This window comes from Pongo pygmaeus, chromosome 11, assembly GCF_028885625.2.
Source record: "Pongo pygmaeus isolate AG05252 chromosome 11, NHGRI_mPonPyg2-v2.0_pri, whole genome shotgun sequence".
In the NCBI taxonomy this organism is placed as follows: Eukaryota; Metazoa; Chordata; class Mammalia; order Primates; family Hominidae; genus Pongo; species Pongo pygmaeus.
The window spans coordinates 91,620,359-91,642,467 of record NC_072384.2 but is presented as its reverse complement, the minus strand read 5'-3'; the positions used below and the strand labels follow the sequence as shown (position 1 = coordinate 91,642,467).

General features: G+C 38.7%; 1 long non-coding RNA gene across 2 annotated transcripts in view; it reads left to right on the top strand.

Annotated features, from left to right (window-relative positions):
* LOC134737705 (uncharacterized) overlaps positions 1-22,109 on the top strand; it is a 64,115-nt gene that overhangs the window by 29,538 nt on the left and 12,468 nt on the right. The window contains exon 5 of one of the 2 annotated variants that reach the window (XR_010122866.1): positions 11,282-11,455. This is a non-coding gene — a long non-coding RNA (uncharacterized LOC134737705). Of the gene's footprint in view, positions 1-11,281; positions 12,144-22,109 lie in introns of those variants that run through there. The other variant, XR_010122865.1, reaches the window with a different exon arrangement.

The following is a 22,109-nucleotide window of genomic DNA, read 5'->3' as shown; positions in this document are numbered from 1 at the left end:
ATGTCTCCCTATCTTATCTTAAACAAAACCTCCCTTATTCCTCCCTCTACTGTATTATTAGAAGAAGATGGGGAATAAAGGATGAATTTTATATCTATTTAGACTCTAGGCAAGTTATCTGCAGGAATGCCTTTGGTTTAAGATAACTATAAAAAACTCCTACAGTAAAGAGTTTAATCTGTTTTGTGGAATTTGAGACCAAAATATCAGAAACACTTCCATACATCAGCCTAAGCATGGGCTTCTGTAATGTTTTCATAAAAGAGAGCACTTGATATATATAACCAGTTAGCAATTTTGATAGGACAATGCCAGTGACCCAAAATGACCAGTGACTCTCCCATATGTTAAGATGCATGTGAATATGACTGACATTATCATTCTCAAAATACACTAAAACCCCAATAGCCTTTGGAATTATTAGTTCAGTGTCTGTTTTATCCCCAAGTTCACTGCAGGCTTTGTCCGTTCAATAAGATGAATAGTGTCCTGAGCTATTCATTGAGGCTGTAGCGCACCATGATTTCACCTGTAAATATCCACTGCACTCCAGCCCAGGCAGCATAATGAGACCTGGTCTCTAAAAATAGTTCAAAAACTAAAACAAAACAAAACCCAGGTTTGGTCTTCACCTTCAAGCACTGCAAATAGTAGTTTACAAAGCTCTTTCAAGTAGTGTGATGTGCTGCTAAATTTGAGAGGCAACAATTTAACCTATCTAGCCTCAGTTTTCTCATCTGGAAAACAGTTGGCCTACGCCCTCACAGAATGTCATTAAAATCAAATGCAATAAAATGCAAAGTACTCTGGCAAAGAAGAGACCGTGTATGACTGTGCAGGATAGGACAAGAATGGACAATGACCAAATAAATAGCCTGCCAGAGAGAACAAACACACAATTTCACAACCCAAGTGCTTCTCTGTGGCACATACATAACTCAACAAATTCTAAGATTTGAATAGGATCTGAATGTTTTCTGAACAAATCAACTCCTCACCTCTTTGTCTATGAATCTCCCATATGTATCTTCTGTTTAACTTGGAAACAAAGCACCTATTTTAAGAAAAAAAAAAAAAAGTATGGGGAAGTTATTGGAAAGACTGAATTGTTCTGGGAAAGACCATTCATTCATTCCTCATTTTATTTCTTTGCTGCTCAACATTCATAACTAGTCATTTCAACCTCATGTTTAACCTCCAAACTTGCATCAACACAAGTGCTCTGACTGGATTCCCTGGATCCCCTTTATTGTTTCTGTGTGCTTATCTCCCAATCTCCCAGCTGCCGCACACTCGGCTCCTAACCTAACTCACCAGTCCCCTTCTTCAGAGATCTAACCTTGGGCTACAGGACACCATTAGACAGGATGCACTGAGGGCCAGAAGTGGGGTGGGGTAGAGTTGATGTCCCACCCCTCACCCCAAGGCAGCAGGTAGTCAACCCCAGAATTATAGAGGAGTATGAAAACCCAGATTATTTGCCTTGATGCAGAATAAACTATGCAGTGTCAATTACACTCCATAGCTCCCATGGAATTAGACTGAGAATGAAACTTCACCTGCAGTTGGACCCTTGCTTGCCTTCTTCCTCCTCCTATTCTACTTCCCCAACTCCCTTACTGGTTTCTCACTTAAGAACTTCCTTAATAATTATTTGCCCACAAATCTTCATCTCAAGATCTTCCTCATAACTTCTTCATCCTCCTAAGATATTATATTTTTTAAAAACTTCATTTACACTTGTCTGATTACTGAGATGGAGTGTGTATCTATGTGTCCATAATAGTTAAGTCAGTTGATTTCTTCTTTTGTGGTCTCACATCCTTCGCTCATCTTGTTAATTCAGATTTAGGTATTTTTATGTGTAATTTACATACAGGAAAGTAAACATTTTAATTATATAGCTCAACAAATTTTTACATATGTACACACCCATGTAACCAACACCCAGATCAAGATATAAAACATTTCCAGCACACTAAGGCTCCCCAGTCCTCTTCCCAGTTAGCAGTAACCACCTCCAAGTGATCACTATTCTAATTTCTATTGGTATAGATAAATTTAGCCTGTTTTATAGGCTTATAAATGAAAACATCCTGTATATACTCTTGTGTCAAGCTTCTCTCATTCAACATTATGTTTGGGAAATTTATCCAGGTTGCATGTATAGTTCATTCTTTTTCATTTCTGTGTGGTTTTCCATTGTATGAGTATACCACAATTTATTTACCCATTTTACTGTTGATGGAAATGTGGGTTTTTTGCAATATGGAGCTTTTATAAAGAGAGCAGCTATGAATATTCTTTACAAGTCTTTAGGCAGATGTAAGTAGTCATTTCTGGATGTATACTTAGAACTGATGTTGCTAGGTCATAGGTTATAGATTGGTTTGATTGGTGGTATATAACTCTGTCATATTTGTATAAGTTTCTGCCCAATTGACTGCTTGTCTTTTTAATAATAGAAATCTTCTTTTTTCCCAAGTTTTATTGCAGTATAATTTTCACATGTAAAATTCACCCTTTTTAAATGTAAAGTTTCCAACAATACCATTTGACCCAGCAATACCATTACTGGGTATATACCCACAGGATTATAAATCATTCTACTATAAAGACACATGCACACATGTGTTTATTGCAGCACTATTCACAATAGCAAAGACTTCAACCAACCCAAATGCCCATCAGTGGTAGACTGGATAAAGAAAATGTAGCACATATACACCATGGAATACTATGCAGCCATAAAAAAGGGTGAGTTCATGTCCTTTGCAGGGACATGGATGAAGCTGAAAACCATCATTCTCAGCAAACTAACCCAGGCACAGAAAACCAAACACTGCATGTTCTCACTCATAAGTGGGAGTTGGACAATGAGAATACATAGACACAAGGAGGGGAACATCACACACCAGGGCCTGTCGAGGGTTGGGGGGCTAGGGGAGGGATAGCACTGGGAGAAATACCTAATGTAAATGACTGGTTGATGGGTACAACAAACCACCATGGCTCATGTATACGTATGTAACAAACCTGCACATGTATCCCAGAACTTAACGTATAATGAAAAAAATTGACTAGGATTATAATTATTTATATAACCACCACCAAATCAAGATAAAGAACATTGCCATAACCCTGGCCAGGAGCGGTGGCTCACACCTGTAATCCCAGCACTTTGGGAGGTTGAAGCTGGGGGACCACTTGAGGTCAAGACCAGCCTGGCCAACATGGTGAAACCTAGTCTCTACTAAAAATACAAAAAAATTAGCCAGGCATGGTAGCACATGCCTATAGTCCCAGCTACTCAGGAGGCTGAGGGAGGAGAATCACTTGAACCCGGGAGGCGGAGGTTGCAGTGAGCCAAGATCAAGCCACTGCACTCCAGCCTCGGCGACAGAGTGAGACTCCATCTCAAAAAAAAAAAAAAAAATTAAACAAAACACAACTTTACCTGTTTATTCTTTAAGATAAACTCTAGAATTATTCCAGAAAGTGTCATAAAAATGACTGTTGCCTTCTCTGAAAACACAGATATGTAATAAATCACAAGTCCTAGCTCTTGAGTTGGACAGGTCAGCCTAGGAATCCCAGTCACCTACTTGCTGGGTAACATTAGGCAAGCTGCTATCCTCTCTGATAATCAGTTTCCTCTCCTGTAACATGATTATAACAATGGTGCCTGCCTCATGAGGTTATAAAAAATGGTGAACATAACTAATATAAATGAGGGCTTGCCATTTGCCCAGCACTGTACTAAACACTTTGTAGTGACGTATTTAAATCTCACAACAATCCTGTGAAGTATGTATTTTCCCTGTCCTGGTTTTATAGATGCAGAAACTGGAGCACAGGAAGTTAAGTAAATTGCCTGAGGCCTGAGTCGCGCTCACGAGCAGTGTGCCAGCTACTACAGGGCTTCTCTGCTTCATAGATAAGGAGGTGACACAGGGGAGCATGGAGCACAGAGCCTAGCATGAAGAATGCAGAAAGGCTAACTTTTATTGTCATCATTCATCTTCTTTATATTCTCAATAAAGCTGTATAATTGTCTTCATTTAGGTCATGCACATTTCTTGTTAAGGCTACTAGTCATAAATATTTCATGCCCTTTTGTACTATTGTGCATGGGTTGTCTCTTTTTCCTATTATGTTTTCTCATTGGTTTTTTGGGGATGCAGCAAAAGCTATTGACTTGTTTACATTGAGTGGCTAAAAGAAAACCTTAGTGGCACATTAGTACCATTTAAAATTCCCCGCCAAACAGCAATTTTAATTATGTATGCTCTTTTAATATCAAATGAAGTTAGTAGATAGATAATGAGAAAAAAATGGAGGTTAGAAATAACATTTTAGATTTTTTCACCCTTGGTCAAAGAGGAATAAAGAGAGAAAAGAGTAGAAAAAATTAATACACTCATCTGAGAATAGTACCCAAAAAGCCACAGCATATTACACCTCTCCCCAGAAAAACGTTTTGCTCAATTTTCTTTTTTATGTGATATCTTAAAATAATATTTACAGTTTAAATTGGCTGAATAAAAATTTTAAGGTCTTCTTACCATTGGAGGAATTATGAGATAAGCAAATATTTCTTCCTGTTTAGATGTTCATGTTTTATTGTTCTTATTAATCTAATCAAGAAAAAATAACTATTTCTTTTGAAAACTTGATTTCTCTTAAATAGCAAAATTTTGTACTTATTGAGGGAAAAAAACTCGGGCAATATATTCAAAGGTTTTGACCTTTGTATAGTAGATAATTTGAAAGTGAATATGTCAACACTTTTAAGAACATTTTAGTGCCAGCCAAGATATGACTGTGTCAAAGCAACATAATTACTGATCTATCAGTCAGGGAACTAATGGAAAAAGATGCTTCATTCAAAGTTTAAAAGTAGAATAACTTGAGGAGGGTTAATCAAAGGACTGTTTATAAAAGGTTTGGAAGTATAGAACTACAAGGGATGGTGCAGCACACTGGGATCGGTGTCAATGAAACTGTTGCTGCACCAGACCAAAAGGCAGGGGTGGAGGAGCAGTGGAAGGCCTTCAGACAAAGCCACGTTATGAAGACCCCAAAGGACAATCAGATCCAAATCCAACATGTGAAGCCTAATGTGCACTCCAAGGAGGCCCACTTACAGCACAAGAAAGGATGGTGTTTCCTTAGAGTCACTCGTCTATGGCTCTTGTCATTTAATTTTATTAAACAGAAGAAAACTAGTTAATGTATTAATTAAGACTTTGGGTTTGCAAATGACAAACACCTAACTAAAACTCACTTAAACAAAGAAAGAAAAGGTATATGATCACCACTCGGAAATTCAGGAGTGCAGCTGGCTTCGTATGTTGCTGGATTCAGAGGCTCAAACAATTTTAAGTGGAGAACACTTATTCCCCGTTTTCTTTCTCAGGATGAGCAAGCATGAACAGAACCCTTGCACCTTCTCTCAGTGTGCTCATTTATTTCTCCCGAAGGTAGGAAGAGTGATCTGGGTCTGCAGGTGTGTTGGGATAGAAGAGACAAGAGCAGGCTAAGATCTAGCAGAAACTCAGCTCACCAAACTGTAAGCCATGGCTTGGGAGAGAGTTATCCAACTGGGGATTTGGGAAATAAACTGGCATCTGGGTATGGTTCAGCTCTTCCAGTGCCCTTCATTCTGTCTGGTCAGTTTGTCTGTCTTATCATCTGCCTTCCCTGTGCTAAGCAGTCCAAAATGGAGGACAAGGTCCAAAGATTCCAGCCATGCCACTGGCCAGTTGTGTTAAGGAGAACTAAGTAGAAGCATGAACTAAGATGAACTAAGGAGCAGAGTTTTAGAAAATTCTTTTGGGCAGCAATCCAAAGGCATGAGCTCATTCAGCTTCTCAATCATAAAACTATTTCTTTTCCAATTACCTAGCCTGCATTTATCTCTAAATTTGTTCTGAATTTAGGTAAAATAAGGTATTATATTTGGACCCCTAAAAATCCCATCAATGGTGTAATCAGAATACTTTTTTACTCTTTCCACCTGTCAAATGTTTTCCTCTCTAAGCTTCATTCCCAAGCAGATTCTTCTCATTTGGGGGTAAATATGGCAAAAGGAATTTGTAGGTTTACACTGATCTCGAAGTTCACAATTTCTGTAAAAAGAGAGTGATGCATAATAACTCCAGCAAATATCATAGGGAAATTTTGTATTGGTTCAGCTTGGGTGACATGTCTATCCTTGGACAAGCATGGAGTACACTGATTGGCCATGTATGGATGACTTGGCTACTGTAGTTGCTGGAGAATGAGCCAGCCTCACCTGAGACATAGGGGCTTAGAGTGAGGAAAGGGACCACACTTAATGTGCAGATTGAGCACACAGTAACTGGCTTAGTCTCAGTAGATTGCTCAGTAGAAGGCAATAAATAGAATTGAAATGCTTTAATTTTGTTTTCTTCATATCAGTGATTATCAACCTTGGCCATACACTGGAATCATGTGAGAACACACTACTGCAGACCAATTAAATCAGGAAAGCTCTTGGGGATCAGCCGTTTTACAGTCCTAAGGTGTTGCTGGCGTACATGCAAGATTGGCAAACATTATCTTAAGTAGCATCATAATTGATCAGTCTGGGGCCAATTAAGGATAACATTGATCATCTTCCATCACTAGCTTTAACCTGTTATTCAAAGAAGGAAGTCTGATGGTAGAGGGGGACTCTGGGAAGATGGAAGTAACAGTAATATAGCTTTTGAATCTTTCTGTATTTTACATAAAAACATACAGAACAACAAAATAGTAAACCCAAATTCCCATGAACAACATATGCAACCAAACTGGCTATAAGATAGCCCTCCAAACCACAAAATAAAAGCAGGTGGGGCAAACCACAGATGGTGTCCATCAGGTAAATGAAGAGGGAAGTAACTAGGTGTCTGAAAGATGTGAGACAAAATGACCCACAGAAGAGCGGACCTGAGAACAGCAGCTCCCTTGCAGGATGGGGCCCACCCAGAGGAGTAACTGCAGGAAGTGGAATCAAATTGAGCAGAGAGGGCCAATAAAAAACCAGGGAAAGAGGTCATACCAAAGTGGGGAAGGGAACAGAGTAATGAATTCACAAAATAGTCAACTCCAAAATATGGAATATAAAACACTAAACTTTTAAAAATGATTACCTCTGGCAGTAAAATTTCTGAAATATTTCATTTTAAATTTATATACTTCTTGTGATTTAATACTTTTCTCCCAGGAAGCATGTATTGCTGTAACAATGGGCATGTATTTGTAACATCTATCATATGCATGTTATATATGTAACATACATATATTACAAAAGACATACATATATATATAGATATACACACACACACAGAAAATAGCAAGACACAGTATTCAAAAACATGGTTATGAGCTACCTTATATATCCAGAAGGCAGTGTAGGTTGGACCCATTTGGAGGTCACCAAAGTCAAACCCTATATATCTTGTGAACCCAAACCAGCTATTGAAGAAGAAAAATGAAACTTTTCAAGAAAGATTGTATGAAAAACAGAAGCTGCTGGTGTCTTAACCTTCACAGTATTGTCCAGACATTGTGAAGGCAATAAATGGTAATTATGTGAATGAATGAATGAATGAATATAGAATGTCAAAAAAGTTTAAGTCTGTTTTCAAAAAAGTCAACCTGAAAAATCAAGTGAGCATCAGGAGAATTAAAAAAATATATTAATTTTTTTTGGCCGGGCACAGTGGCTCACACCTGTAATCCCAGCACTTTGGGAGGCCGAGGCAGGCAGATCACAAGGTCAGGAGATCGAGACCATCCTGGCTAACACGGTGAAACCCCGTCTCTACTAAAAAAATACAAAAATAATTAATTTTTTTTAGAATTTAGAATGGGAGAACACTATAGTGTTGAAGTAACTCCTTCTAATAGAGTTGCCTGAATAAGTAACTCTAAAATTGGGTCATAATCTTTTCACTTCTGTTGACAAATATGTGAGACACTCCATGAACATATATAATTTCTCACCATCCTCCATGTATGATTCCAGTTTTCTCTCTTCCTGAAAACAACATATCATAATGCAGATGAGAGAATCTTCAGTCTCTTCTATTTAAAAAATGAAAGAAAATCTGGAAAAAAATCAGTACAACTATTATCAGTAAATATGTAGAGGTGCCATAGGAATGAACCTATGTTTGCCTGGTGACCCAGCAGGTCCTCATTCCGTGTCCTCAGGCAAATTACTTTGCACCTCTAAGCCTCATTTTTTTTCATAGGCTTAATAATTGTACCCACGCTATTGTGGCAATAAAATGAAATAATGAATGTGGAGTGTTTAGGACAATGCCAACAAAATGTTATCTCACAACAATAGTAATTTACCAGTAAGATAATCCTAGCATATATGGCAGTATCCTAGCATGAAGAAAACAAAAATGCCATTGAAAACCTCTAAACTAAATAGCCTTAAGTTTCATTCTTAGTAAAAGTATTTGATTCTCTGTTCCCTTCATGTAGTACTCAGGTTAATAGATCACTTATTCATTTTAAAAAGTTATGAGTAGCTACCATGTGTAAGATACATATGCATTTGTTGGTAAATAGAAACTGTATTGGGCTTTTCCTTTTATTTAGCTGTTATTTGCATATTAAAGTTTCAGGGTACTTCTCAAATGAAGGGTGATTTTAAAACCAAAGTAACACTCTGTTGGGTGGAGCCTGTCCAGATAGCTCATCTGCCACATATAAGCCTTGGAAGATTCTGGGCAGACTTCTGATGGGCTGGGCAGGAGGAGCTATCCTAACCCTTGGGGCGGGGCTGTGTGGGACCACAGATTCACCAGCTGATTGTGGAAAGCCCTTTTTTTTTTAGTTATGCATGCCCCGTGGACTTGGTAAGCTTTAGTCCCTGGTGTCACCAGAGTATAGCAGCTACCTGGTTCCTGCTGCATGGTTGCAAATAACTTGGTTTCAGTGATTTCTCACGGAGGTGACTAAATCAATTGGTAGGCTGAGTGTTTGTGTAGACAAAGACTTAGAACCTGTTTTGTGTGGTGCGATTTTAGTTTCTGTGATCTTTCCAGTCATTTTCGTCTACAAGCTGTTGGCCCTGAGAATTATGTACATTTTAATTAGGAGTGCTCAACCCCCTCTATGAGTAGAGTCAAGCAGCTTATTTACTTCCTACTGGCAGGCTTCTGAGGAAACAGCTTAGGCAACCTTGCTGAGCCATTGAGCCAAAATAGTCGCTTGCAGAAGAGCAACACCATGTCCTCACTTCTTAGCTTTGCTTCTCTGCTGGGGCTTCTCATGGGGACCAAAACTGAAATGAGCTGCTCTATGCAGCAATCAAACTACTGCCTCATTTTTTTTTCTTCCCTTTTCTCTGGATGAAGCAAACTTTTTAATAGGTTTCATTTGCATATATAATTAGCACTCATTTTTTTAGCATAGCCAGGGAGTGAGTTTGTTCTCCGTGTGCCTTTTCAGATAAGCGTATCCTTTTAATCATGTAAGCTTTTCCTTGTTTACAAAGAAATATTTTTACATACTATTCAGCCTCATCCCCCTTCTGAAACAGAGTACTCTAAACAGAAAGCAAACTTCCTTTGATGACAGACACATGACTGTCATTATGGGTTAGTCACTGAACTATGCTCTCATACCCACAAGAGCTACAGAGATGGGAGAACTTGTTTGCCCCAACATTAAATAACCCTACAATGCTGCCTCTTGAGTTCTTGGTTCTGCCTTCGTGTCTCTCCCTTCTCTGTCCAGCTGCCTGTCTCTAACTTTCTCTATTTCTAACTTGCTATTTCTAATCTGCCAGAAACTAGGAAATCAGATAAGCCTGCTTCCTAGAACTGAGAAATCAGATAAGCCTGTTTCCTATAACTAAATGTCTGACATAATGTTCTGTGAGAGAAGTGCATGAACTTCCATGCATACTTGGCTGTTGCTTAGGATGATTTTGGCTGCAAATAATTGAAAACGCTGATTCATCATGGCTTAAATAACAAAGAAATTTATTGCCTCCCAGAACAAGAAGACTCCAAGTAGGATACAGTCCAGGAAGGGTACTGTAGGCTGCATTTTAGTCCTGGGGGATTCGACCAGCTCTGTCTTCTCCCACTGCTGGCTTCGTCTTCCAGCTGGTGGCAATATGGCTGCTGTGGTTTCAGGGCCACATCTAGATGCACCAATGTTCCAAAAAAGGAGGAAGAACATCAACTTCTGTGTCTCTTTTAGGAGAAGGAAACCTTTTCCAGAGGCTTGCCAGCTGACTTCCCCCAGAGACCAGAATTGCCCTTTCCTAAGTCAACCACTGACTAAAGGAATAGAATTCTCAAGGTTGAATTCGGCTAACTAGTATCCATCCTGGATCAAATTGAAATTCTCTTGGGAAAAAGAAGAGGAAAAGTGGACATTGGGAAGAAACCAACATATGTGCTAGAAATGAGAATTATTTGTCTACTTATGATTTTATAACTGTGTCTACAATGAGTTAAGACTTGGTAGAGAAGATCAACTTTTAGAAAAGTGAAATATTATTTTAAAATCAAATCAAATGGTAACCAGAGATATTTAGTGAAAAACTAGCTTTGACATGAATCTATAAATGGAGACAAAGTTTGGTGTTGCTTTCATGTGACTATTACAGCACTTGAATGATTCAACCTAGAGTTCATAGTGCATTACAAGGAAATGTACAAAGAAAGGGGCTGTTGAGAGGAAAGTGACACAGGTGACTGTGACTTCTTATGAAAGCCAGATACCCTTCACATGTCTAAAGGCAAACATATTAAGTGACAGAAATGTCCCAAGAACAAATATTTTCTTCCTGGAGCGTATTAGAAAGATCTTAAGATCTAGACCACTCTCTAGGGATAAGCAGCCATGGCTATATCAGGAAAATTTGTTTGTACTTTGCTTCTTTCTTACAGCTCTGGAAAAACTTCTCCCTATATACGGACCTCAAATTACCATCTCTTCAATTAACATAGGAATATAGATTAAATATTCTTCTGGATCCACTAATAACCCTGCTCATTTCACAGAGTTTAACTTTGCAGGAAGACATCACTACTCCTTTGACGTGGTCCCTGACTCACCTCCCCAGCTCCAAGCTTGATTTGACATTCCTTCTCTATGCTCCCCTAGCACTCAGTGCCTACTTCCAACAACAAACTTAACACACTGGATTGCAACCTTTGATTATTGTTTGTCTTTTCCCCTAAATTCCAAGGATCTTGACAAAGGAACTAAGTTCTATTTATGTTTGTACCCACAGGGTCCCAGTACTTAAGGAATACCTTTGAGAAGGATGGACGAATATGAAGAAACTAAGGAGCAAAGGAATCAAGGATTTCTTCCAGTCCACCTGGGAAGTTAGCTGCATAGTTAGAAATAGAACTTTAGACTCCTGGCCTGTTTTCCAAACCACAGATATGCTTGGTTTATGCAGGTAAGGTTTTAGTTTGGGGTGTTGTTTTTAAACAAATGCCCTGAAACTATGCTAGGGGCAGGCAAAGTTTGTGGGTATTAGAGACCAAATGACCGTGAAATCATAGCATCAGTATGTGCGGTGTTTTAGGAATGTCAATGTGGCTCAAAAAGAATTTCTGTGAAAAATATGGACTCTCAACTCTCCTCTCCAAGGCATCTTTAGTTAATAACCAGTTAGGAGACTGAGCCCCAAAACTGTCTCTTACCCATTCCAATGTATATGAAAGGCTAGATGCTATGAATGTGGTGATAACATCTGCCAGAAACCTCTATCATTCATTTTATCCTTGTGACTTCTCTGGTAACTCAACATCTTAAAGGATGAAATTTTCTTTTTATTGCAAAGTTTCAGAGTCACTTCAGACTTCAGTGAGATCATAGCATGCGTTTCTCTTGGACTAGGACCAGGCAAACAGTCTCACTGCGTCACAGTCAGGGCAGGGACTCCCTCCATCCCCAGGCCAGCCTTATTATGTACAAATGTGCTACCTTTTCACCTAAAGTATAAATAAAGTAAAGGTTTATTCTTGTTCCAGTTTCAATTTGACCAAGCTTCCACCAGAGCCATACACCTGTTACTGCATTTGTTTACTATGCTGTAGAACTTTCTGCAGAATATAACCCTTGCTCATTCCTCATATTGTACAATGGACATATTCCAGAAAGTAGACTGGCCCCAGGATTGATGAAAGCCTTCCTTTTGCTTCACATCTCAGGACTTTTGCGAATTATCAGCACATTAAGTCCTGACTGGAAATGTCAAAATGTTTCAAATTCACAAACTATAGCAGATAATTTGGCTGAAAACAATTTGGCTAAACGAAATTTTGCCAAAGATAATTTGATCAAATATAAAGTACTTATAGTTTACTTTAAACTTTATTTTAAAAGTAAGTTTGTCAACAGAACAATTGGTACAAATAATACTTATTGAAAATGGGCGAATACAATCACTGGTTTTTCAGTGTTGGTAATTTTAGTGTGTATGTATCACAAGGTAGTGAGGCAGTTCTCTGTGCGTCATCAGCATTTTTGTCTGATTGTCACAACTGGTTCCTTTTTTGCCAATTATTTATGTTATTTGCTTCTTACCATACTGCAAAGTTGGAAAAGAGAATTGTTCAACAACAATATATATTTGAAACAACCTAAATAACCAACAAAATTGGACTGGCTAAAACCTAAAGAGCAAGTAATAGGGAAATCTATTAAAACTGGGAATTATATATTTTGTTCCATGCTTTATTTTATTATTTCAGTTCTTTGTTTATTTTCCCCGGTATAAAAGCAATGTTACTCAATAAAAGAAATTAGAAAATACAGATATGCAAAAAAAAAAAAAAAAAAAAAGGACATTGTAAGTCACCTACCTGTTTGAAACTTTGAGTGATTTCCTCTCAGGTCGTTTTTAATGTGCCTACCCACATACACATACATACACATGTATAAACACACACACACACAACCCTGACCCTCTGCAAAATAGGATCATGCCATAACAATGCTTCATAACTTTCAATATAAACCATATATAAGTAAGCTTTAAACTGCTGGACTTTTTGATAATTTCAACTAATATTCTATTGGCCAGAAACAAATTAAGGGTTATTATGATTATAAATAGAAAAATCTGATATGTGGAAATAATGCTTAAAGCCACATGAAGGGTTGTGACCCAATCCCATGATTAATACTAATTACTAATGTATTTTAAATCCAGTTCCATAAATTAAGACTTTTAACTATATTGTCCTATTGGCTACTTTTCTTTGGAACATATTGTTTGGTTTCTATTTGCTTGTGATCAAATCACTTTTGAGCAAATTATTGGGACATGCAGTGTCAGTTTAGTGTTAAGCTAGGTCATCCTTCCAATATCATCCCACCTGAGATGTCCATATCGATCATTTCCATCCTATTTGTTTTGATGCACACAACATCAGAGTGTTCAAAATAGTGTTCACTAGGAGTCTTGTTTCAAAAAGAATTTTAGGTGACTTTCACAAGCATATTCAACAGAACAATATTAAAAATTTTAAAAAACTGGGTGAAGGGTACACAGGAACTCTCTGTTCTAGGCTTGCACTTTTTGATAAGTCAAAAATTAATTCAAAATAAAAAGCTTTTTTTAAAAAAATAGCCTGAAGGCCAGACGCAATGGCTCACACCTATAATCCCAGCACTTTGGGAGGCCAAGGCAGGCAGATCACCTGAGGTCAAGAGTTTACGACCAGCCTGGCCAACATGGTGAAACTCTGCCTCTACTAAAAATACAAAAATTAGCCAGGCATGGTGGCGGGCACCTGTAGTCCCAGCTACTTGGAAGACTGAGGCAGGAGAATCGCTTGAACTCAGGAGACAGAGGTTGCAGTGAGCCGAGATCGTGCCACTGCACTCTAGCCTGGGCAACAGAGCAAGACTCCATCTCAAAAAAAAAAAAAAAAGAAAGAAAGATAAAAAGAATAGCCTAAAAAATATACACAGATTAGAGAGACATCATTTTCCAAAACTAAGAGAAATCAAGCCATACACACACACAGATATTGATAAGACAAGGCCAATATGAGAATTAGTCCACAGCAGGGCACACTCTAGGGTTTCACACAATTACTACCATAGTCGAGTTCGGCCGATGTAAAAAAGAAACATGAAATGGTATTCAATAGGTCAGTAGGGTGAGTATACTTAACATTAATCAATTGCACATGTCAAAAAAGCTAGAACAGAATAATTTGAATGTTCCCAGCATAAAGAAAAACTAAATATTTAAGGTGAAGGATATCCCAGTTACCCTGATCTCATTATATGAATGTATCAAATTATCACATATACCTGAAAATATGTATATCAAATATGTGTCAATTTAAAATATAAAAAGAAACATGGTTGTGATAAAAATCACATTATCATGTGTAAAAATGTACTGGTTTTAAAAAAAAGCAAAAGGTTTTCTACACTTAGGTCTAAGAGAAATTTTTCTGTGGGTTTTCCTAAAGTGAAAACTAGGTGATATAGGGGTTGCCATTTTCAACAACACCCTAACTCTAAATACAATCATGTCCTGGAGAAGCGAGAATAGGATCCTGGATTTAGACAGAAAGGGCAGAGCACTTAGATTTTAATAGTAATGAGCTATTAAGACATATATTTTAAACAATTTTCTTTTTTAAAAGAAAAAAAAAGTCTAACTGTGGGATGAGTGGCGTAAAGAATGTTTCAGGAAACATCATCCTATCTGCCTTGTCAGGAGGGCTTTTAAAAAATTAAATACTAGATAAGACAAGCAGAGGCAATATGCAGGTCCATATTTCCCAGCTATCAGCCACGGCTGAGAAGCAAGACTCAAGGCATTAAGAAGAATGGAGAAGCATAGTGTTCCCTTAAAATACCTGACATATCCCATGCTGGGAAACACTGCCTGCACTGTTTATGTGTTGGGTTTTTTATATAGGTCTGTTAAAAAATGGAAGGAAGGCCCAGCCTATCCCAAGCAAAATCAGACAGGAACCAAAGTTGTGGCACCTATTTGCCTCCCCTTGTAACTTTCTTCCCCCACCCAACTTAAAAGGATGTTGCCTTCAGGCTGAAAAGAAAAGGATGGATGCTTAGGATACAATCCAAAGAAGAATGAGGGCCAGGGGAAGTGTGAAGCCCAGCCATGGAGGTAAATCCCCAAGGGAACAAAATCCAGTGGGGCCCAGGTGGGCTTGCGTGAGCTCCAACTGGGGCGAAAAAGGAACGATCCCATGGGCCTCTTTTCCTGGGCCCAATTCTATTCTCAGACTCTTCCTCTGGTAAGGGAGGGTGGAGAGGGGGCTTCTTACCACTTTAGACTCACAAACATTCTCCTGTCCTTTCCTCCAAGAGATCTAATCCTTACTTGGTATTATTTACACTTAGCCTCTAATGTGATGGAGCTTTTAAACTAGGATCGGCTGTCAGCAAGTCTGCTAGAGGTTATTCTAGAGTTTATGGGGATTGGAAAGGAGTGGGTATTGTGTAAGAATCCAAGCTTCCTACTGACAGCCCTAGGTCTTGGAGCCCAGCCAACCTGAGCACAGGTCTCCTAGCCTAGCTACTTTTCTCTGCTCTCACCCCATTTTTTTTCTCTTCCCCTCCACTCCAAGATGCTGGGCATGCAGGATCCATTCTTACTGAAATTTCTTCTCCAGTCTTTGCTCCGGGTGCTTAGCTCTCTTTACCTGCCCCTTCCCTCCCCCCATCCCAAGCATGACAAGAAAGCCTTCCTATCCTGGACTGGGCATTGCTAAGCCTCCAGAAACTTGGTTCTGGCTCTTTTGAGAGTGGTTGGGATGCTGCTGCATAGAAGGAAACAAGAAAGTGAAGCAAACCCAAGAGCCTCAGCCATGGGCATTGGTAAATAAGAAGGAGGCTGGAAATCCTACAAGCTGCAGATCATAGATCCTGATGCCCACTTGCCTCATAATACAGATTCAGATAAGGAAGTTGAGGTCCTGAGAGACTTGTTCTGGATCACTCATTTATTTATTGCCAAAGTCAAGACTAGAATCCACTTCACACAAATATCACCCAATTGATATTGCTTCTTCCGTTGTGCTAGATGGAAGCAGAAAACTGTGGTCTTTCCAGAAATACTCATGCCAACAGGAGTAAGGGAAAGATATCAGAAAAGCTTTCCAGGGTCTGTGTGGTGGCTCATGTCTATAATCCCAGCACTTTGAGAGGCTGAGGTGGGTGGATCCCTTGAATCCAGGAGTTCAAGACCAGCCTGACCAACGTGGTGAAACTCCATCTCTACAAAAAATGCAAAAATTAGCCAGATGTGGTGGCACAGGCCTGTAGTACCAGCTACTCAGGAGGCTAACCCTGGAGAACTCTAGGCTGCCGTGAGGTCCCTGCACTCCAGGCTGAATGACAGAGCCAGACCCTGTCTTAAACAAAGCAAAACAAAACAAAACAAAGCTTTCCATTGAAACTGTTTATAGCTAGTATGAAACTAACAAAATATCATTTACTAGATTATATATTTTCATAGCAGCAATTTTAAAAACAGGTTGAATTTCACCACTATTTCTTCCTTTCCTCCTGGAATTAGGCATTGTTTTGATAATCTTGGTCAACTAAAAATATTCTTTCTATAACTATAAAGTTGGTATGAAAGTTTTTTAGGAAAAAATGCTTTTCTATTTTAAACTGAATCACAACACATATGTATAGACATCAGTTTTTGGAAGAAGAGCTATTTTTAAATAGTGTATAAAATGGCATTTAAAATAAGCCATTTCATCAGAGTTGCCTCCCTTGCCTAACAAACTATTCTGAAACTAACCAAATGATTCGATTATTCAGTTCAAATAAACAAATGTTAGTACCTAAGTGTTAGTTTCTGCATGGGACACAAAGAGATGCTGCTCCCACAGAGATCTCCATCTGCGGAAAGGGTTAGATAAGGGCAGAGCAGCTGTCACAGGAGATGGGGGATGAGGGGGTTGAGTGAGCAAAAGGAGTGCAAAAACCTATGGACATGCAAACGAGGGAGGGAAACAATAAATATTTGTTGAAAAGAATTATCCTAGAATAAATCAGACATTTAGTAAAGGTAGCTGTGGAGGCAGAGGCTTGGGATGAGGCTTGAAGGATGAGAGGGATTGAAGAAAAAAATCCTGGGCTTGCATCCAGAGCACAAGCATTTAGCAAGTCCAAATATTTAAGATACTGCAATGATTTTTACAAGAATATGTAAAATATTTTAATTTCACTCCTTCTAAAAACAATTATCTCTTTCCACTGTGGTGAACTTATCCAAGTCCCTGGGTCCTAGCCACTTTTGTCAGCCTTTTAATATGAAACCGGAAGGATAGAAATCCCAGCAGCCTGGAGACCTTTTGCTTTTGTGTCATAGTCACCCTGTCCCCGATAGCTCATATTGTATCTTCATTTGTGCTTGTACTGAGAATGGAGTTTCTTAGGGCTTAACCCACTCATTCAACAAATATTTAGTGAGCATCTGCTGTGTTCTAGGCATTGCCAGGCACCAGTATCAGAAAGGTGAATATAAATCTTCAGGGAAATGCAAATCAGAGCCACAATCAGGTATCACCTCACAATGGTTAAGATGGACATTATATTAAAAAAAAAAAATGTCAAGACAAGTGTGAGCAGGCATGTGGAGAAATTAGAATCCTTGTACACTGCTGGGGAGAATGTATAATGGTGTGGCTGCTATGGAAAACAGGATGGAGGTTTCTCAAAAAATTAAAAATAGAACTATCATTTAATCGATGAATCTCACTTCTGAGTATATACCCAAAAGAATTAAAATCAAATCTCAAAGAAATATCTGTATTCCCACATTCATTATTTATGGCCACGATAAGGAAACAACCTACATGTCCCTTGACGGATGAATGGATAAAGAAAATGTGGTATATACATACAATGGAATATTATTCAGCCTTTATGAAAAGGAAAGCCTGCCATATGCAACAACATGGATGTACCTAGAGGACATCATGCTAAGTGAAATAAACCAGTCATGGAAGCCCAAATACTGCATGATTCCACTTGCAGTAGGTATCTAAAACAGACTCAGAAATGGAAAGTAGAATGGTAGTTGCCAGGGGCTGGGGGAAGGGAGAAACGGGAAGTTATTGTTGAACAGGTGTAAAGTTTCAGTTATTCAAGATGAATAAGTTCTAGAGAACTACTGTACAACATAGTGCCTTGTAATTAACAACACTGTATTGTGCACTTAAAAATTTATCAGGAGGGTGTATCTTATGGAAAGTGTTCTTACCACAATAAAAAAAAATCAAGCTAAACAAAATAGAAGGGTGAATACACCCTTAAAAAAATCACGTATAAACAAGGGAGTCAAAGACATGAAAACAGAAAGGTAGCTGCAGCTACAGGGCAGAACTAAACCACCAGGGCGAAACATTCTGTAGAGGTATTGCAGGAAACAAATTAAGCCACCCAGATTAGGGTCTCAGGCCCATTATTTCCTAAGTACTCCAAATTAGAACAGTATGTACATCCTAATTTTTTGCCAGTTTGCCAATTTGATAGGAAAAAAAAAATTAGTTTATTGTTGTCCCCTAGGACTGGAACAATATCACAGGCTTCTGTCCAAAGTTTCTGTCTCCCTAACTCCTGGCTGATCCCCTATGAAAAGTGTCATCTTCCAGTTCTAGTTCTGGAGGAAGCTCCAGGGTATATTCAAAGGCAACATCAAAAGACCAAGTTGAAAATCAGAAGGTTCCCTATGGGCTTCCTGTTCTTTTCTGGTCTGAGGTGAGGGCATATCCTTTGGTAAGGAAGAGATCTGTGGTCAAAGAAATGATCCCATCCTTTAAGGTAAGACTAGCTCCAGTTTAGCAAAGAGTGCCTTTGTCTCCTGGGATCAAGACAGTGCAATACCCTACATACAACACAGTCCCCCAGCATGCATAGGAGGACAGGAGCACACACTGGTCATTTCCCTGCAGAGCCACCTACATGAAAGGAAGGCTGGTAGGCGCAGGGTATAACTCAGTGAATGAGCCATGTCCTCTCCTGCAGATGAGGCGACTAGTGTGCCTGCAGCTAAAGAAAATTCTGGCAATGCATTGGCTTTGTTGGGCCAAACCTCTCCCTGTTCCAGCAACATATTTAGCCAGTTTCCTCACCTACTCGTAAAAAGAAAAAACGCAGCTGGGTGACATGTAGCCCCTTCGGGATTTGTAATCAGACAAGGAAGAGCAAGAGGTAAATAGAAATAATAAAGATCTCCATTTATTGTGTTGTTTGTAAGAAGCTTTGTTAAGGCATAATTTGCATACCATAAAACTCATCTATTTAAAAACACAATTTAAGGAATTTTAATAAATTGGCAGTTGTGTGAAATTTGCCAACTCTCCATCACCCCCAAAAGTGTCCACTTATAGCCAATTCCAGCCCCAAAACAACCATGATTCTGCTTTCTGTTTTTTTATAGATTTGCCTTTTCTGGAAATTTCACATAAATGGAATCATACAATACACAGGTTTTTGCCTTGGCTTCTCTCAGTGTCATGTTATTGAGCTCCTTCAACACTGTAGCATGTATCAGTACTTCTTTACTTTTCATTGCTGAAGAATATTTCATTGTATGGATGGATTTTGTTTCTTCATTCACCAGTTTATAGACATTGGATGGTTTCCAGTTTGGGCTATTATGAATAAAACTGCTATGAACGTTCCCATGCATGTCTTCATATGAACATATGTTTTCATTTCTCTTGGGTAGCTAGACAGGAGTAGAATTAGCAGGTTATATGGCAAGTTTATGTTTAACTTTTTAGAAACTGCCAAACTATTTTCCAAAGTGGCTACATCATTTCCCATTCACACCAGCAATATGTGTGGGGTCCAGTTTCTCCACATCTTCCCTAACACTTGTTGTCTTTTTCACTATTATCTTTTGAGTTGGTTTATATGTTTTGAAGACTCAGATTTTTCCCACCCTCCAGGACCAGAAACCAGCATGGCTAAGCATAAGAACTGGGTCCTAAATGGCTGAAGCTCTTGAGGCAGTGGTACTTTGGGAAGAGCATGGTTGTGGAGATGGACACCCACATCCCTGTTACTATAACAAGGAAGGGGTAGAGCAAGGCCAGATACCTCCATTGTCCAATCTCTATTGTTCAAGGCAGAAAAACCAGTTCTTCTAAGGACAAAGAGTTTCCTTCAGATTAGAAATTATCTCAACTTGTTCATGCAAGGATTTATGAACATTTATGAGCCCCTTTGGAGAGATGAAAAAAGGTATTTCTCATATACTACAAGAAATCAGCTAATTCAACTTCAATATATTTTTTATATCTGTTGCAAGTAAAACATCATGCTGGGAGGAAGATAGAGCAAAACAAAATCTCTAATTAATCAAGTTTAAAATCTGCTCATTCCAGCAGATGGAAGTAGGGAAAAGAGGTAGGATGGGAAGGGGGTGGTACCATTGCCTCTGATAAAAATTGTTGAGTCACAGCACCTTAGCATGTGTCTAAGTCATCAGTGTATGGGGACATAAAGTGGTAGGAAGTTCAACAAATGCTTTAAAAAATTCATTTGGGGGTTTTAATAATTATAACCTCAAGGTAGGCATATATGCAGTAACAATTCTGAGAGTTTTCGCTGCCTTCCAATTAGTGACCCTTTAAGAAACTTCTGAATAGATCCATTTATGTCTCATTGCTTATGACTTTAAAGCTATTCCAGGGTTTGTCAGCATCTTGTGAAATTAGATGGGGAGGACTAAGAGGAAGGAAAACCTAGAAAATGACACAGTTTTGTGAAGATTAATTTCAGGCTTGCCTTCTGTGGGTAGAGAAGGGATTCAACTGGCTTCTCCATTTCTTACAGAATAGCTTTTCTCATTATCCCTGAGCTGTGAACCAATGGTATACTAGAAGCCTATGAAGTATGTTTAGGGAGCAAAAGCCAATTGGGTATATTTTTCCCAATTCTACATTCAGTGTCATCTCTAACCAGCAAACACTAGGAATCAGAACCAGTTGTTGAAAATTTGCCAGCACATCACTGCAGAGAATTGTACAAACTCTCCAGCAAGGCATTCTGGATAATCTTCCTCTGAGCCTAAAGAAGAATTCTGAGGCTGACCTTGGAAGGCAGCTACAACAAGTGCTATAAAAGTCTCAAATGGTTTAACAAATACAAAAAAAAAAAAATAGGTATAGCTAGGCTTTTTCTTGTAGAGGAATGATAGCAATAGAGTGCCTCTGGATTCAACACAGAAGCTAACATTAACTGTGGGGGGTAGCCATTGGGAATTAAACGCACAATTTTGTAAGATGCATAAAACAGCTTCATAAATAACTATGATATGAGACAGAAGGTGGTCAGAGGCACAATGTACAAATGAGAGGAGATTATTCAGAGGAGGCAAAAGCTGAGCCCACCGCATGGCCAGGTGTAGGGCCTCTTGCAGGTGAGGAATGCCTGGGCTGCACCCATTTCTAAGCCTCCTGTTGTACTAACACAGGAGGAAATGCCACAACAGTATTACAAACATTGTGGTATGTCTTTACTAAATACATTACTACTTTAAATACACCTACACACAAAATATAATGCTATACAATTGCAATCTTCATAACATTTTAGAAGTTATTAAAATATTAATTCACTGTGCACTACAGGGGGTATGGTTTCAATGGAAAGTTGTCTAATAAACATCTTTTTTGAAAACTGTTAGTGAATCTGAGTGACTCCTTGTTGAACCTCTGTGGGAGGTCAGTCTAAACCTTAGGGCCATCTTGACAGGAAAGCCCCCACCCTCAGAGCCAGGATTATAGCAAAGTTTATGACGTCCAAGTAGGACTTTGTTATATACAGAAAGAAGCATTTATCCAGCAGAACTTGGATATTTTCATTTTTACATAGGTAAATTACCCCAATAACAAGTGTATCACCCTCAAATACTCAAACAATTTTGTCTATACAGTATTTAATGAGAAAACTTCCACAGCCTTCTATTATAGGTTTTTAAAAATAACGTCACCTACTGTTGACAAATTCGGAAGTATTGTTACTCTCTGCTCTCATTATGTGACATGGTAACTGACAATACAGTTTTGCCCTTTTAAGTTTTGTCT